Source organism: Dermacentor albipictus, chromosome 7 (assembly GCF_038994185.2).
Source record: "Dermacentor albipictus isolate Rhodes 1998 colony chromosome 7, USDA_Dalb.pri_finalv2, whole genome shotgun sequence".
Lineage (NCBI taxonomy): Eukaryota > Metazoa > Arthropoda > Arachnida > Ixodida > Ixodidae > Dermacentor > Dermacentor albipictus.
Window position 1 is genome coordinate 127,785,627 of NC_091827.1, and position 18,790 is coordinate 127,804,416.

The 18,790-nt window shown below is 43.0% G+C and overlaps 2 long non-coding RNA genes across 2 annotated transcripts; one reads left to right on the forward strand and one right to left on the reverse strand.

Moving 5' to 3' along the window:
* Positions 1 to 4,881: 4,881 nt before the first annotated feature.
* Positions 4,882 to 6,873, reverse strand: LOC135907101 (uncharacterized). Its single transcript, XR_010565893.2, has 2 exons — positions 6,393 to 6,873; positions 4,882 to 4,988 (listed from the first exon to the last, which is right to left on the reverse strand). It is a non-coding gene; the product is annotated as an uncharacterized lncRNA (long non-coding RNA).
* Positions 6,874 to 11,452: 4,579 nt separating this feature from the next.
* On the forward strand, positions 11,453 to 17,459 carry LOC139048159 (uncharacterized). Its single transcript, XR_011507588.1, has 2 exons — positions 11,453 to 11,593; positions 17,250 to 17,459. It is a non-coding gene; the product is annotated as an uncharacterized lncRNA (long non-coding RNA).
* The last annotated feature ends 1,331 nt before the right edge of the window (positions 17,460 to 18,790 follow it).

Sequence of the window (18,790 nt, forward strand, 5' to 3'; positions counted from 1 at the left end):
TTTAGAATAGGCAGGTGTCAGGGAAGCATGCCCATAATGCCTGCAATTAAGTAATAGGCGACTTGCAAAATAGTGCCTGCTCTCTTCCATACACAGCCATGGCTGAACCACTCACTAGCAAATCTGGTAAGAAAATAACGCTGGCCTCCACTGTTACTTGGGCTGCAACAAGTCTGGGCTGCAAACAAGAAGACACAAGACAGAGCGCTGTCATGTTTTTAGCACAGTTCGCTTTCCTAAGTAATGTACCAACAAGGTCATAATATACATTATATAAATACATCAATTTGTAAACAAAATGTTATTTTTGATATAGTCATTTTTAAAAACAGCACAAGGTTGATAGCATAATTTTAGGCGTAGTGGCTGCATGCCTTAGCAATGAAAAACTTTTGTCAGAAGTTAAGCAATGTTGTTTTGGCAACGTAAAAATGTGCATCCTCATTGCTAAAGCATTCCTGTGCGGGGAGTGCGAGGAGTTTGTCTTGGTGTGATGTAAAACCCTCCACACATTTATATAGTGCTAGAGAGAGAGAGGTGATGGGGGAGTGGTAGCGGCCAGTGGAGAATCCTTCCCTGAAATAAATTTCTGGCTACGTCACTGAATGTCTGCAATGCTTTGTAATAGCAATAGGTCTTGGATGGAAACACTATAGATGATACCAGTGAACCTATTGAGCCTATTCCTGTTTAGTGAGGTGATGGATGTTTTCTCAAAGAATTATAGAAACTCTACAATGGAATGTTTTGTACCACCTGTAATAACCATGCTGTAAGAAAACATAAAGGCTGAGATGTTGTAGGAAATCTCTTAAGAGGCTCGAGGATAGGTAAAGATGACTAACTCCCGTATTCTCCACTCAACACTCCACCTGGATTCAATTGCACAGCAGCCCCACTCCTTGACAGAGGCGGTTGTTTAGCTTTAATTAAACTTCATGTCAATTACTGTGAAACACAGCGTCGTCTTCAGTCGAGGGGTGGCACTGCGCTCAGCTCAGTGGAATGAAGCTTCCAGTCATAGATGGTTTCAGAATACAGGGTAAGTGACCTCACATTTAACTCTCTTCGTCGTGAAGTCTAGACACTAAACCCTCGCTTTGATTAAGTAATGCTTTAAGCGCTCCCTCATGCATATGTTTGCTTTAGGGCAGAGTCAGCTTACTATTTCCTGCTTCTGCCACATGCAAATGACACAAAAATATCTCAATAAAATGATTGTGATTTAAGTGGTACATACTCTCTGCAGTGTGATTGAATGTTTGTAATAAAAGAAGCACTACTCATGTGCTGGTCAGCATCTGCAGCAATATGTTCACCAAGATATTTTTTTTGTCTCAATATATTCGATATTGTTGCAAATTTAAGAGGTTTTGCAGCTAACATGTAGCTGTTTACTTGTGTCTCGAGAACATACAGATTTAGGTTAGAGGAGCGCTATATTGCATGATACGAAGGAACATTTTTAGACTGCTTGTTTTATTTGTGTGCGAAAAACAATTGTGAAGGTTTTAATTGCAAAGTAATACAGTAGGTGTTGGCAACGCGAACAAGCCATGAAAAGTGTATGCATTAGAAATGAACTATCCAGATGATGACCCCCCACCCCACTGATATATGTCAATGCTATAATATCAATTGCTGTGACATTTAACACATATGGTGACTAAAAAAAGGATAACTAAAGCAAGAGCAGCATTAATAAAACAACAATATCAACTGCAAAATTTATATAATTTTTCTCAAAACTTTTATCTTCGCATAAACTGTGGCCTCACACACTGTGGGCACCTTTGCTAACAACCTTCACATTTCCCTAATTCTAGCTTCCCTCTAGCTTCTAGCTTGATTCTAGCTCAACTGCAATGTTTTGAACATCAGGGCATGTGCAAGTGAAAATTAGTTTGTGATGGCCATGTGGATCTGTTTCTCTGCCTGAATAATAGGGAGAGGAGGGCAATATAATTGCCTTGAGAACTATTAAGCAGAAGCAGCATGGTGGAGGAGCAGTGGCCAGGATAAAACATTTCAGGAGCTCAATGTAGTAAGGATACAGGAGTAATATGATTAACTTCGCAAGAATATGAGGCCATTATAACACTAAGGGAAACAGACTGGCCCATCACAATGAATTTTCAAATATTGTAACTGATCTAGAACACTTTGCACGGCTGCTGTAAATAGGAAAAAAAAATGTTGCATTGTCTTAAAAAGACAGCTTTTTTGTTTGTTTACTCTGCTATGCCACTGTACAAATCATTACTATCACTTTTTTTTCTTTTGGAACAGAAAGTCACCATATGCCTTGAGGTTTTAGATCACCTTTTTGGTGTGCTCCCGATGTATGAACAGTTCGAAAACATTAACATTGTTGCTTGGTTTATTACCCAAGTAGACCGGCACGTAACGACTGACTAAGGAAGCAGGCGTGTGAATATGCGCACCCTGTATCCAATCAACCCCTATATCAATCAATTTTGTACAATTAGACCTCCATATATTGAACTTTAATGTAACAAACCATTTTACTTTGCAGAACTTATTTGGTGTGCATATAGAAATCTTCAATTTATTGAATTCTGTTTATGTGCAATTTCAATTTACTGAAATTATAAATTTAAGTGAGGATAAAAAAATCTAAAATTCTAAAATTAGATGAGGATATTTAAATGAGATAAAAAAATTTAAATGAGGATATATGTGTTGCATTTGAACTGTAAATTCTATGGACGTACAAGCGCTTTTCGGGAGTAAAGCTTCACGATTTCCTTCCCAAGTTTATTCGACTTAAGGACAAAATTCTGCAGCAAAGTTATAAAACGACCACAGGTGACAAGCAGCTGAACGCGAGGTATCTGGTACAGACCGACGGGGGAAAACTTACAAATCACAATAGCACACATTCAGGCGAGTATGTAAACAGGCGAACTAAGCACGGAACAAAAACAACACAGCACTGCTTTCATAGGTACCGAATGAGCAGAGTTTCGTCAGAGTTGGTGCAAGCACGCATCCGCAGATGAAACGGGCTCCCACCGTGCATTGACCAATACTTCGAGAGCTGACGCCTACACAATAACCGGGGTAGGTTACAGCACTTGTTTCTGCTCTGATCGTATAGTGTTCGAATGATGTCGCGGCAACGCAAGTACTTGCAATAGGGGCGACGACCTTCCACAACTACAGAACATCACAAAAGACCGTTTGCACATGTACTAACCAGCCAAACAAACTAACCACGGCAGCGAAGACCACTTATATCGAAAATACAACGCAGAAACACCTCGAAAAGGTTTCACCATAGAGAAAGGTTACACCCTGTTTCACATACGCTCACAAGAAATTCAAGAAATGTGCAAAACGCAATACCTCCGCCTTTTAAAAATCCAGCGGGAGCCAAGCCAAATCAGCATTAGTTGGCTATTTGGGTGAACGCAACGCACCCGTTCGAACCACCGGGTACGCGCAACGCCGGCCGACACCCGAGAACGACGCCAATCCGAATCCACAACATACCGGCATTCCTATGCATACCACAGCGCAGCAGCGCCAGATTTCCCTCTAGGTAATGTAGTGAGCAACTCTATGCCCTAGGCACCTAGGATCAGGTCACGTGAGAGATTTTAAGACAAATAGACGCACGCCTCCAGGTCCATAGTGTCCATAGGTCCAAACTGTATGTCCAGGTCGACCCAACGTTCTTGGACATACTTCAGTTTCGCAGCTCCCTATGCGAGCCCATTGGCCGACGTGGGCGAAACGGGTGTCACTGAAACTACCGGCGCTGCAGTCTCGTCTTTCGTCATGCGCCGCGCGTCGTCTGCTCCTGCTGCGACACGTCGTTTGCACCAACAGGCCTGTAGGCGCTTATCCGACGGTAAATGTAGTTTAGATACGCAGTCTGAGTTTTGTGACAAATCTGCCGGGCGTAAGTAACGGGGACTTCACGGTGTCTGTGCACTATCGGCGCTGCAGTGACATATCTCTCACGCAGCGCGCATCGTCTACTCCTACGATGTCATCTCTGCGGTGGGTCGTTTTCCCCAACTGGCCTGTGCCGTTCGCTCTTTGACGACTGCGTTTTGGCTGCCCGAACAGTATTTTATGAGGGTTGCAATGTGGGCTTGTTGGTAATGCATCTTCAAGGGGAGTACGGTAGCGCGATTCAAAGACGGGACAAGACGCGCTGTGTGTGTCCCTTTGTGTCTTCTCTTGTCCAGTATTTTATGCCAAGGATCTTTGAATCACATGTCTAGCTAGTCTTTAGAAGCTGCAACTACACCGCAAATGAGAGGTCGTGCACTGCGATTCCGCTTTTCAACCAACTTTTTCCCTATAAAAGCGCCACGGTGCTCCCTTCAGCGGGGGCTTTGTTTTTTGCTGCTTATCCCAGATGAAAATGTTTTTACTTCCAGCTGGATTATGGAACTGGAAATTTCACCCAGCTGGATACTTTTCTAGCTGGGAAGGCAGCTGGAAAAAATCCAGCTGGGTGAAATTTCCGGTTCCATAATCCAGCTGGAATATGTCCCAGCTGGAAGGTCTTCCAGCTGGATCCAGCTGCAAGAAATGCCAGCTGTAATTCAGCTGGAAGAGGTTCCAGCTAGAATCTCCAGCCCGGACTGTGGGTATACAGACCCACAGACCGGGCTGGCACACAGCACCGGTCGCCATGGTGTTGAGCCTTGGCGACAACACCATGGTGTTGAGCCATGCTTAGGTGAAATCCCAGTGTGTAAGCTCGCATCAAGCAGGATACAAACTGGCCAGAACTCGCATGGATCTTAGCTTGCTGTCGCAAGTCACAGTTAGTTCCTAATGTGACTGGCCGCAAGACCAACTGGTCCGGTGAAAATACATGCAGCCGAAACAGCACGGTGCTGAAACTTGCAACCATTTATTTGAACACTTGCAGCAAGGATTGCGGAAGCATATCTTGCATCTCCCTCAAGATGTGGAATACACTTGCACTTCTCCTTGTACCCCATCTGAAAAAAATATTTAGACATAGTGAGTGAACTTTAAAACAATCATCACTTTAATCCACTCAGTTCTAGTAAACAGTGACCTTTACCAAAATCACGTGGATTGTATCAACAGCCTTTGGACAGTACCACAGTTTACCTTCATCACAGACCCTTCTACAGTTTATGTGGCGCAAGGCCTCAACCTGAGCTCTCAAGAGGCTCTCAACTTGAGCTGCAGACGCTATGCAATGATTGTTAAATTGTTTAGCGCCATTGACTGTGGCTATAGTGCAAATAGAATTCAAATGAGCTCATTTGTATTTTGAACTAGGCGTGTGATGTAACTCAACAGCCTCCCAAGAAGCATTTCTCTGCTGAATAACACAGGAGCTTGAGGGCCAATCTTTTTATGTTATTGTTGTTTTGCACCAATTCAAATGCCTGCCATTCGACGCAACGTGTTTGCGAGCACACACTTGCAGTGAAAGCACGCCATAAATGTGCTTCTATTGCGTTGGGCAGATTGACATATACCCACTGGTATTTAATAGACGTACGTATGTGCAACATTGGGCACAAACACTGCACGGCGATATATTCAAGTGGGCTATTGGAGACAAAAGGGGCTTACGCAAACTGGCAAGCACTTCACATATGCTGCGTGATAATTTTAAGTTTTATGCAATTTTTAACAAATCGCCTGTTGAAGATACCGTAATTCTAGTCCTTGAGCTGGATCCTTCAGAGGAGGAGATTACTGCACGAAAAATCGGAACACATATTGAACTAATTTTAAAAAATTCAATAATGAACTTCCTAATTTATTACATTACGGCACATATCGCAATCTACGAATTGTAGCCATTGAGATTGCCAGGCGTATCCACTTCGACTTACTTTCCAGAATGACACCAGTTAGAAATATGTCATCAAACTCGTCGTAAAAGTGCACTGTTGGTCTACTTAATTTTTAACAAAACGCTCTTTTATGTATTGGAGCACAAAAGTAACTGGAACGCCCACTTATTCGTCTCACACTTTAGAATATAATATATCGAAACTGATGTAATTCTGGAAATTCATTTAAGGTGGATCCATCTTGCAAACTCACAGGCTACAATTCGTACATTGCAATATGTGCAGCAAGGTAATAAGTTAATTTGTCAATTTTTGCTAATTACTTGAAGATGTCTTTCGATTTCGCATGCTAATAATGTGCACCTTTTCGAATAATTCCGCTCAGCGACAAGAATTATATCTGCCACAGGCCATTTCTACCAAATTCCGCAAAACATAAAAATGATCAACCTGTATGCGAACATCACGTACAGCAGGGACCTATGATATCATGCTCAAGCGTGCCAACATTCAGGATAAAAATAAACATTAACTTACGCTCAAAACATAAGCAAGTGAAATAATTACCTCTAAATTGTAGAATCAGGGCTGGAGAAAACGGTGCTCTTCGATCCGCACTGGTGAATCACAACACCACAAAGTACAGCAATAACAACCGTTGATAGCCGCTTGCCTGTACTTGTAACACCGTCCAGAGAAGGAACTGTCCAAAAATAATTACTTCATGCGCAAGATCATGCAGGTTCCTCACAAAAACTTGATCACACGCACACCCGAGAGAGACTCGTTGTCTCGCAAAATTGCCTCGCCGTGACAGTTTCCGCCATGTGCTGTACGAAACTAGGGCCCCGTGGCGTCGTGACATTTTTTATATTCGGCCTGCCTTTGTAATGCTGCTGTTTGCTGTGAATAAAAACCCGAGCTTTTCTGAGAAATACTGATATTGCAATAACACGCTATTATATTATTATTAGTGTCAAAAGAGCAGATCAAGACAAGATACGAGACTAAAGCTCCCAAGTATTCAGCAAATATGGCGGCGATTGTAGCGGCGTCGTGCAGACAGGAAAAAATAGGAGCAGCGGTCATTGCAGCCTGAACTGCTGAAGGTGCCACGTGTTAAGGCTCTTTTTTGTTAGAGAAGGAATTGCTATGCTGTAAACACTAGCCGTTTGCGCAACGGCTCATCATGACCAATCGGGCAGGCTCCTCGCTAGACGACATCGACAATGTAGCAAATAACACAGTGTCGACCAAGAGCGCGTCGCTTTTGTTTACTACAAGCAAGGTTCAATAAAAGTGGCAGTTTTTCCTGGAGATATATTTTTTTTTGGCAACTCGATCACACAGGACACTTTAGATTGCTATCGATCCCGATCGCGATCAAAGGTACCCGGAGTGACGAGCATTTCCATGCAGTTCATGCAATTACGATTGTTGTCACAACACAAACACATTTTTTTTTTTTTGCTGCTGCAAGAGTAAAAGCTCTTCGTTCTTATACAAACACCACCTTGGGCTAAATATGGGCATGTTGCAGATGCAAGTGGGAAGCTCCACTTTCCAGTCGATAGATTCTACTTCCGGCTGGAAAATGCTCCATCCAGTTGATTCCAGTTGGAAGCGCTGTTTCCAGCTAAAAAATGCTGTATCCAGTTGTTTCCAGCTGAAGCTGGAAAACTTCCAGCTGGCAGTGCTGCTTCCAGCTGAAAAACCAGCTGAGGTGGATCCCACTTCAAGCTGGAAAGTGCCATTTCCAGCTGGCTCTGGAAAATTTCTAGCTGGAAGGGCTGATTCCAGTTGGAAACCTGGCTGGAAAGACCATTTCCAGCTAGAAATTCAGAGCCCATTTTCATGTGGGATTCTTAAGGTGTGTATTCATTAAAGACGGCGAGCGCCTGTGCAGACGTAGGGACAATAACGCATCGCGCCCAGCAGTAGCTGAAGACAACGCTGTGGTGAATTGATCCACCCCCGTCAACGCTTCTTCGCCTAATAAATTTAATTGATACATGTATTTTTTATAGTTGTCCGCGGATATTATGGCACGTGCAAATGAGTTGGAAGTGATCTGTGAGCAGTGACAAGGACGAAGTTGAGTACTATGAACATATTTATGTCAAACCTTAATTCATTTTCTTTTTGACGAACAAAACTAACAACAAACACAGTGACACTTTGTATTTACTTTGTGCGCAAAAAAGTAATTTTGAGCTACTTTTGCTCAAAGCAATTTTGCCCTCTTTCTGGCTGCTTGCACCTGCTATGTCAGCGAGTTATCGACGCCAATCAGCACAGGTTATATATGGAATAACCTACCAGCTCACCTGTCCATATTTGTGCTTGAGCAAATGGTTGCGTACACACTTCAGGGCATGTGGCACATCACACAGGAAATAAAGGTACGCGCGCTCAGGCAGGCATGTATGTGGAATCTTGTGAGAAGGTGAGGTTACGCTGCCGCTGATACCTATCTGCTGCCACATCGAGCGATTGTTCGCAGCTCCGTCACTGACTACGGCGATCACCATATAGCGCCATGCATGTTTATGCAATTGCATTATTTCTTGCAACACCAGCTCTGCTAAAATCCTGCCAGGCGCAGCACCTTTCGTAGTAAAGCTATATAGGTGGCAATCGGTTGCACTCAGCTCTCCAGGAGTGGTACGAACATCAGCACGAGCGCATGATCTGCAAGTTGGTCAGTTCCTTCATTTGAAATACCACCATTTGAAGGTTGACTTGTTGAAATTGTTGAAATTGTACGCCTGGCGTAACTTAATTTCATCCCAAATCAGTGTGCCGAATTTCTTCCCATCTGCTCTGTTGCCCAGCTGTCTTCCAATAGCTTCCATACAGAGAGGATTGAAACCATACTTGCATGGTATTCCTTTCAGAATTTGTCTGAGACGGCTCATGGAGGGCAAGGGCAGCATATTCATGTCAGATAGAAGCTTATATGCTCGAGGGCTCGCTATCCTCAGCATTAAACAATTAAGAAGCCAGTCCGCATTGTACCGCGCGCCACACGGAGACTTTGCTTTCAACTGTTTAAACGATGTCATAAATGCAAGGAAGTTCGGCCAACGCTTCCTCGATTCTGTTATCGGTCATTTCAGAAAGCCTTCTTCAGAGCCAAGATTTCATTCTTTTGCTTTTGATGCGCAGCAGCCGGCCTAAGCAGCCTCTTCTTCGCAAGGCGTAGTTTCTGATATCGCTTGAGCGTTGCGCTCGGAGCATCAATGCTCAGTCGAAGTTTCCTGAGACAACGCGCGCAGACTAGTTGCTTTGTAAGTACATTGCACTGCTTGTGGTGCATATACTATCTGATGTCACCGTGTCACGCTGGCCTGCTTTCACGCCCGCACACATGTTCAAGCTCTCGATCTGCTTCTCTCAGGATTCTTTCCACACTTGCAATGCTAGTCGCAGCTCGAAATAGCCTCCTGTGAATTTTGCTGTTGCCGTTTATGCAGCAAGTACCATCCTCTTCAAGCACAACAGTTTTCATTACTCGCAGATGCCTGGCTACCAGTTGCCTCATATAAAATATTGCGCATCGCTTCTATGTTGCGTCGTCCTCAACAATTTCGAACTTCCAGAGCGCAGAAGGCAGTGTCACGTTCGTGAGCTCGTTGAGCACCAGGTGTGTGTAGCGCATCATGCCATCCGGAGAAACATATCACCGTACGTCCTCTACCTCGCTATATGCACCCAGTGCGCCACGCAGAGCGAAGGGAGGCCCGCGCATGGACATGCACAAGCGATACGGCACTTTACCTTCTACAGCCTACACGGACGCGGCTTCTTACTCCAGACGCGCAGCCGCAACAGCCACCGTAGTCGTCAACACAGAACATCGGAGCAGCATTTCGCTCACACGAAACTATCCCCTCCAAGCCGAGGAAGCGGCCATAGCCCTCGCGCTCTCCCAAACAGAGGTTGAAGTCATAGTGACCGACTCCCAACAGGCGTGCCGCAACTTTGCTAGCGGCAGAATTCATATCACTACGCTCCGGATCATCAATCAAAAGCCGTCAACGAGATCAGTCATGATCATCTGGGCGCCAGCTCATCAAGGCATTCCTGGCAACGAGGTCGCCAACCACGTGGCTCGAGATCTGACCCACCGAGCCGACGCCGAGGAATCTGAACCCGAGCGCATGCACCCTCTAGTCTCTTACCAAGACATCGCACAACACTACAAGCTAACCCGCAGAACATATGCACCCCCACAAAAGTCACTACCTAGAGAGCAGGAGCGATTCCTCCCAGCTCTACAGGTTAACACATTCCCGCACCCAACCAGAAATCACCTAATAGACCCTACGAAATTCTCTCCGCAATGCCGCTTCTGCGCCGAGCCCGGGTTCCTCAGGCACATAGTAGGGGGTTGCAGAGCGGCACCATTAAATCCTCCGAACCCTTACACCCACTAACGAGCTTTGGGAGAGAGCCTTGGCCAGCTCCGACCTCGAGGATCAGCAACGGCTGATTGCGAGTGCCCAGGACGCGGCCCGAGCTCAAGGCATTCTGGAATGAGGACGCCTCTCCAAAGCTTCATTCACCGAATAAAAATGTTTATTCTCTCTCTCTCTCTCTCTCTCTCTCAAGTTCCTTCTTCCAAGCCCAACAGCAGGTTTGAATTAAGTTGAAGCGCTGTCACTACAAGCTTCGCCCGATGTACTTGCCGGCACTTGCGCTCGTTTTTTTTGTGGACATCGCTTTCGCTTCACATTCTTTGGCTTTGAGATGTGCTCAGGCAGTTCAGTAAAGTGCCGAAGAAGTGGGCCGGGAACAAGCATCCATTTCGCGCGAGGAATCAATATTTCCTTGTTACCCACAGTTAACATGCTTGTAGTCTTTCAATATGTCGTCGTCCTCAAAGTGGAGTTCACACAGTTTTGATTTGTTTGTGAGGCGTTTGTCTTTTCGGTGTAGCATGCGTTCACAACTTTTAAACTCTCCAGCGTCTCTAGCGGTGCGAAAAAAATGGTGACCAGCGGCATCGTGTCTTAGGCCGCTGGTGCAGTCGGGGGCAAAACAGCACGGCATAGGGAACTTCTTGCTGTCATGAGACGCGGAAACGCTTCTTCAAGAAGCTTTTCAAGAGAGCAAATCACGACATATCACACAACACCTACAAAACGGAGAAGGATAACGGCAGACAATGCAGCGCAACCAACATGAAACCAGAAGTGAAAGCAGAAGTCATGTTTCAAGTTCATTACCAGAAACGCATTTACAATACCTAGCTCAGATATGACAAATTTTCATAAAGAGGCTCAAAATTAAGAACTGTGAAATAACAACTTCTCAAAATTGAAACCGGAAATCTACCAGAAATGGAGCAATTTCTATCAGAAACAAAACAAAAAGTGACAAAAGACGCGATCGCAGCGCCGCTAGTTCGCGTGACCACCACTTCAGATCATCTCCCGAGACCTTCCCTGAACATCGCCCCCGAGGGCTCCGCGGTCGCTACGCATGCGTGAGCTGAAAGAAGGTGAGAGAGGAGAACAACTCTTTCATGTAGGATGTGACGTCACATTGTTGCTTGTTTTTACTTTTTTGAAAAAGCTACTCTCGAACGTAGATTAGCCATTGCCGCCGTGTCGGCTGCAAGACGTTCTGCGCGCGCTTTTGTGCGTGTCGAAAGCGTATAATGTGCGCGATATTCGTGCGAGCGCAGTTTGACTTGAGCAATCGTGGGCTTGGACTCCGTGAGATTTGCTTTCGTCATATGCGAGTTAGGGGCTTGCCGACAGGTAAACCGCCGCTGTACTTAAGTGAATACCTTGTTTTTCGTGGTCCTGAAATAAATGGCGCGTCGCTGCGATGGCGACTTCAATCGAGTGCGGTAATTGCTGCGCATTACGGGCGATTTAATTGCACAATACGTTCTGCATTATCGGTGTAGGCAGAACTTATCCTGTGAGCCTTACTTCCGTCAGTCAGTCGGTTACATGTTTCGCTCTTTTCCAGTGCACATTCCTTGATATCCACTAACGAGCTGCTTCAAATATCGAAGTGTCTATTCATCGTGCAGATGTTTTTTTATTATTATTATTAACACAACTGGCGACGAGCAGCAGAGTTACAGCCGTGAGTTTTCATTTCGAGCAAACCTTTTCAAATTGAAGTTTTCGCTCATGTTCGCAAGATAGCAAATTTACGTGTTATACTCGCCGCTGTATTTTTCGATTCCATGGGACCTAGATTTAAGCTGCCTCAGGTTGAGGTTGTATTAACGCGCACAGAGGCTTTTAGAAAAACAGTAATGCAGTGGGCCAGTTTATTTGAAATGGTGCTATTTGTGAAATTGATGTTTCCCCTAGTCATGCTCAACAACTTACTGGTCAGATGCTTGAACTTCTGAAGAAGTATTTGCAATGTTTCCCTTCCAAATCAGCATTGTAACCAACGCTTTTCAGAAGTATGAGTGTGGTATTTGCCCCTGCAGCACTGCCACGAGTTCAAATTCAAATTGTGCCCACCGGCTGTCTATCCGTGTGCCACTAGAAAGTACAAAGAATTCATTTCTGAATTGTCGCAACATTTCTTTTTCATTCCATCTTTAAGGAATTTGTTTACTTCTTTTCCTGGTCATTGTGGACTTGCACACATTGAAGGTTGGGATAGTTTGGCAAAAGCATTGCATAGTGGGCCTGTAGGTTTTTTTTTTTTGTATTTAGCGCATTGCCCTTCTGACTGGCCAAATTGTGACCCCTTCTGCCTGTTGGGCTTCAAATCTTGTAGAAAATGGTGTGAGCAGCCTGGAGTGCACCTGAAGAGTAATGCTAGTTTGTGCATAATCATGTTGTTGCTGCTGGGAAGATGACATCTTAGGCACATATTTTTCATACTATTAACACAAATGTTTCCATCTTAATCCCTTTGTGGCTCAATCGTAGTAGACCTGTTCGTTTTTCAGTTACTTTGTTGTTTATTTTTGTTACATATCAGTATTATGTACTATCAAGTTAGTGGGAATATAAAGCTATTTGATGTTGTATTCATGGGGAATCCTAGCTGATCCCTCGTCATGGGTATGTGCCATATGTCACAGGCAACAGTCATTCTAGTCTCTGCTTGTGGTAAAAGTATCCCAAAGCCTATTTTGCACGCTTGCAGATGAGTTGAGATTTAGACATCAATGCCAGCTCACAAAGCATCTTATACGGCAATCAGCCAGCCACCTCCGCAGATGGAGAATTCTGCATTTTCCAATCGTATTGTTTCTGTTGTCCTTGGCAGAGATGTTGATTGTACACAGAGGGAATATATTGTAGGACAATAAAAACTTGTGATTACAAGGGCCATATATGGTGGAAATTATAGTAGACTATGACCAGCATCAGTGCAAGTCCTGCGATATCTAAAAAATTAGTAATGTGCTAGTTTTCATATGCTACAGCTGCTATGTGCATTAAGCTCACAACTCCCTTTTTGGCAACATCACTCAGGAATGCCCACTCCTAACACTCTGTCACATGCACTTTGACAGCATCTGCTTTGATCTACTTAATTGCATATCAGTAAAGATGGGTCTAGTTCACTAAAGACTGACAATGCTGCATTCGAATGGAACCAAACCGTTCTCAAAAAGTTCTTGAAACCAGCCAAGCAGGTTTTCGAGAACTTTAATCTGGCAAAATGACAAAAAGAAAGTTATTTGAAATAAGTGATGCAATGCTGATGAGGTTTGGGCAAGCATTTCAAGGTGATTGGCCTTCATTATCTCTAGTAATAGTGAACCTGCCAAATTGGCAAAGATCTTGAATGAATTCTTCACAAGGCCCAACTATTTTGTTGCTGCCCTATATTGTCTCTATAGGAAGAGTGCATACCAAAAATTTTGTGGCTTCCTGTTATAACACCCTATAACTTCCTTAGATGTAGGGCCATTTGATATTCACCAATATATACTTACACAGGATTTAGATGATGCCTTTAAAGATGTGTCCCTCATGCTTACATGTAAAGGAGCACTGACATTAAACTTTTGGACTGGACTTTTTTATATTAATCTGGTTCTACATGGCAGCTTGTATGACCATACCATGCCACTGAAAGCTGCGTGTGCTTTGAGCGATTCTTAATGTGTGCTAAGACTTGCTTCACTAAATAAATTTTCTTATGACTCTTCTCAAACATCTAAATAAAAAATTAATTTAATTCTAGTGTTCTATAAGTCACAACCACGATACGTTTACGAGGCATGCCATAGTTGCGGACTCCGGCTTAACTTTAATCGCCTGAGGTTTTTAACATGCACCCACTCCACAGTGTGCACCAAGACAGAAAGGAAAGACCAATGTTGTGCTGCATAGTGGTCCTAACATGCTCAGTTTTCAATGACCTAATAATGGCATGGCTTACTTATGAACTGCAGCATGCATCATTTGTTTGTGACTTACCATGCAATGTTGTCACCAGGTTATGGGGCCACACTGCCTTTGGCACATGTTTAAATGTTTGCATTAAGGATATATTTGTTGCACATAGAAGGAATTTGAAGTTTCGTAGTGTAATTGACTGAATGACAGCTACACATGCATAAGAAAAAAAATTATGCCAGGACTAGTTAAACTCTGCAGTGTTTGAGCTTGACCAATTCTTGCGATTTTACACATTTTGGATGACTGCAGGTCATTCATTACAGTTATACCAGCTTTTGTACTTTCTAGACATGCTTTTTGCCCTGGTTTTATACAGTGATCATAGATAGCCACACCACACCATGTTGGTAGAAGAATTCAGAATTTTAGTAAAATGGGGTTGCTCCATGTTGAGGTGCACCAGCATGTCATAGTAAATGGAAGCCAGAAGCAGCAGCATTTAAAGTCAGATTATTGTGCCCCACTTCACTCGCTGGCAGAACCTGCTGGTGAAGCATTCTGAGGAAGCTTTCGAGGTATGCTGCACTTTTTCCAAAACAGCGTCCGAGGCGGCCATCTATTTTGCCTACAGGACGAAAAGTCCCTGGCCAGGAGTGCGTCGAACATACGGAAATAGCTGTCAATTGCGCTGCTGAACTTCTAGATATTTTTAGTTTTGCCCTCAGTTTGCAGAACACAGCACTGCTATAGCAAGCAGCGTGGAGAAAGCTGTTTCAGGGCTCAACCACGGCATAGCCAGCGTTGCATGTGCATACTATACACAAACATGAGGTTTTAGCAGCAATACTTAAAAGGAAGCTTTAGCTCAGGTGCTCCTATCTAAATACATGTAAAAGGAGAATTGATTTTTCTCGGCAACCACTGCAACGAATTTGATGAGGTTTGTTGCATTTAAAAGAAAAGCTTAAAATCTAGTGAATGTTGGTTCCGAATTTTCTATTTAGGTCATTAATTTTTTATTAAATATTGGCAGAAATTGAAAATTTCCAAGATACGAAGCTATCAAGTTTACAACTCTAACTGACAATGATGAAGGATAATACAATTCTGTGAATTGAATGTAATAGTACATCTAAAGTGGACAAAATTGATGTACACATGAATATAAAAAATTTTAGTAATATGGAAATACAACTTTTGCAGAACCCTTGTAGCCAACGTAACAAATTCACATAAGATGTAAAATAACCTATCGAATTTGTCCGCTTTGAATGATCTAATAAATGCTGTTTACCGAACCGCGATGTCTGTTCTTGATGCAGACCTATGAATTTGTAAACGTGCTTCTATTTTTTTTTCAAACGGTCGAATATTTGAAAATCTTTTTAACAAAATTCAGGCCCTAAATCGAAATTCCACTTCCAACAGTCACTAGAATTTAACTTTCTTTCTCAAATGCAACAAATTTCATTAAAATCAGTCCAGGTGTAGTCTCAGAAAAACATTTTTGCGTTTTACATGTATTTGAATAGGCCGCGTCGGAGATGGGCCCGAGCTAAAGCTTCCTCTTAACAGCAAATGGTATTTGTACTTCACTCTGTCTAACATTGCCAGGCTTTAAAATAGATGAGGTCACTCTCTTTCATTTGATGTGTTTATACAAAAAAGTGTGTATGCATGGTAGGGGTTAAGGCTCCTTTGTCAAGCCAAAAAATCCTTCCTGACATGATGAAGTGAACCCTTGTGCATTTCAGTCTGCAGTCGCTCACTGCACTTTCAAAAGCGCAATCAGCACAGAGAGCACAGGAAAACACACAAGCAATAGTCCAGAAATTTATTTGAAACAAATAAAACTTTCTTTTACAGAATGACCACATTCCAAAAAAGCAACCACATACTATGCAGATAATACAGCCAACTTATGTTAAGTGGACAGCTGTTAATGTGTCCTGCCTTTATATGTGCAAATGTTTCAAGTCTCAAAATGTGCCCCTACTTTGCAACTTGTCCTTGGAACGATGGATGATTTCAAATGCTAAATTTAGCACCATTGCCACACTGATAGAAGAAAACTACATATTAAAATGACAAGTCCTTGTAGAACAGAAAAGGGTGTACAGTAAACTTCCAATAATCCGACTCTCGTTAATTTCATTTTTCAGTTAATTCGGTCCTGGCCGGTGCCCATGCATTTCTATGGGCCTAAACATTCAGTATTTTGATCCTAAAACTGGCATTCGCCATATAATGCGAACTTGACCAGACCCCAATAACGACCCCTTTTAGTGGCAACGTCTGCCTCAGCAGAGCTTAGGGGACAGTGAATGTGTTATACAAACGCTATCTCCTGCCTGAAATGCTTATTTTTGACCCAGCTGAGAAAGATTTTTAAGCTGTAACGGTAGCTGACAATGTCTGATTGTAGTACGTATCTGATTCTAACTAACAGTTTTTGTTTTCCAAGGACATTGAGCCAAAAATTGCCTAGCTGTACAACCAAGTGCGAAACTAAAACCATGTTTGTAGCATTCATATGCTTCACGTTAGAAGAGTTAACTGCTGGGCTAGTTGGTGATCTTGCATACTGAAATGATTTTGCGCCAAAAATCAACACACACATGAAAGATGACACCACAGGCGCCCATGGTGTCGTCGTCTTTCTTGTGTGTGTTGTTCTTTGGCGCGAAATCTTTTCAGTATATTCTTTACCGCATATCATGACTGTAATACAGCGAAGCTGACTTTAGAAAGTTGGCTGGCATACTAAAAAATCAGGTATGCGTAGGTTTCCACTTTGGTTTGGAGTTGTCATTTCTACTTTTGGTTTATACTTTGGACAAATAGAAAGTTGATGCATGTTCGTTTCAGAGGCAAATTGCGCAAGCACATACTGCCAAATGAATCAACGGTGTTTCAGCAGGTTTTTGCATCTTAATTCGACCCGTCAGTCTCATCAGGGTAGAATTAATGGAAGTTGACTGTAGAAATCGCGTGATGAAGCACAAAGAAAGTTACCTTGCTCAGGTAGTGAAAAAGCAAAGAAAAAGTGCTTCACACAACATCCACCGATGTTCTGTTGCAGATGCAAAAGCTGCCTCCCTTATCTTGAACAGAATAAATTCCTTTCGAAGACAAAATAAAGAAAACAGAAAGAGAAGTCATCAAGGCATTCCACATCTATCTTATTCAGTCTTTACAGTGTTGCTACATCACCATTTCCTGAGCCTCCTATGCCAAAAAAGGTTGTTGTCAAAAATAAAATGACCCGATTCCCATGTTTTTCACCATCCAAGCAGTGTTTACTGTCAATTATTACTGCTTTTTGTAACCTCACCTGTGATTACTGTATGTTAACACTGAACTATATGATAAGCTTAGTAAAAGTTGAAAAAGTATACTGAATGTTTATTTGTTTTTTTAGACATAAGGAAAGGTGCTTAAAAGCGAGCCGCATTTGCAAAATGCTTGCGTAAACAGCAACTACCCCGGTCATGTCCTAATTGTGGCCATGTTGTCCCTGCAAACTTATTAATCTCATCTGCCCACATAACTTCACCTATCTGCCCCCTGCTACGCTTCTCCTCTCTTGGAATCCAGTCCATAAACCTTAATGACCATCGATTATCTTCCCTCCTCATTACGTGCCCTGTCCATTTTTCTTGATTTCAACTAAGATATCATTAACTCGCGTTTGTTCCCTCACCCAATCTGTTCTCATCTTATCCCCTTAATGTTACACCCATCATTCTTCTTCTTTCCATAGCTTGTTGCGCTGTCTTCAATTTAAGTAGAACCCGTTTTGTAAGCCTCCAGGTTTCTGCCCTGTACATGAGTACTAGTAAGACACAGCTGTTTCACACTTTCCTCTTGAGGGATAATGGCAACCTGCTGTTCATGATCCGAGAATGCCTGCCAAACACACCCCAGCCCATTCTTATTCTTCAAATTATTTCAGTCTCATGATCCGGATCTGCCGTCACTACCTGCCCTAAGTAGATGTATTCCCTTACTACTTCCAGTGCCTCGCTGCCTATTGTAAATTGCTGTTCTCTTCCGAGACTGTTAAACATTACTTTAGTTTTCTGCAGATTAATTTTTAAACCCACTCTTCTGCTTTGCCTCTCCAGGTCAGTGAGCATGCATTGCAATTGGTCCTCTGAGTTACTAAGCAAGGCAATATCATCAGCGAATCGCAAGTTACTAAGGTATTCTCCATTAACTCTTATCCCCAATTCTTCCCAATCCAGGTCTCTGAATACCTCCTGTAGACACACCGTCAATAGCATAGGAGAGTTCGTATCTCCCTGCCTGACGCCCTTCTTTATTGGGATTTTGTTGCTTTCTTTATGGAGGACTATGGTGGCTGTGGAGCCGCTGTAGATATCTTGCAGTATTTTCACATAAGGCTCGTCTACACCCCGATTCCATAATGACTGCTGAGGTTTTTACTCTATCAAACGCTTTCTCGTAATCAATGAAAGCTATGTATAAGGGTTGGTTTCTTAATTAGGTCTTTCATCTCCTGCGATAACTTACCAGTATCCTGTCTAACGAAGTTACAACCGACTTCTATTGCACACTCCTTAATGATGCCCATAAGATTTTCGTTCATTGCTTCAACAC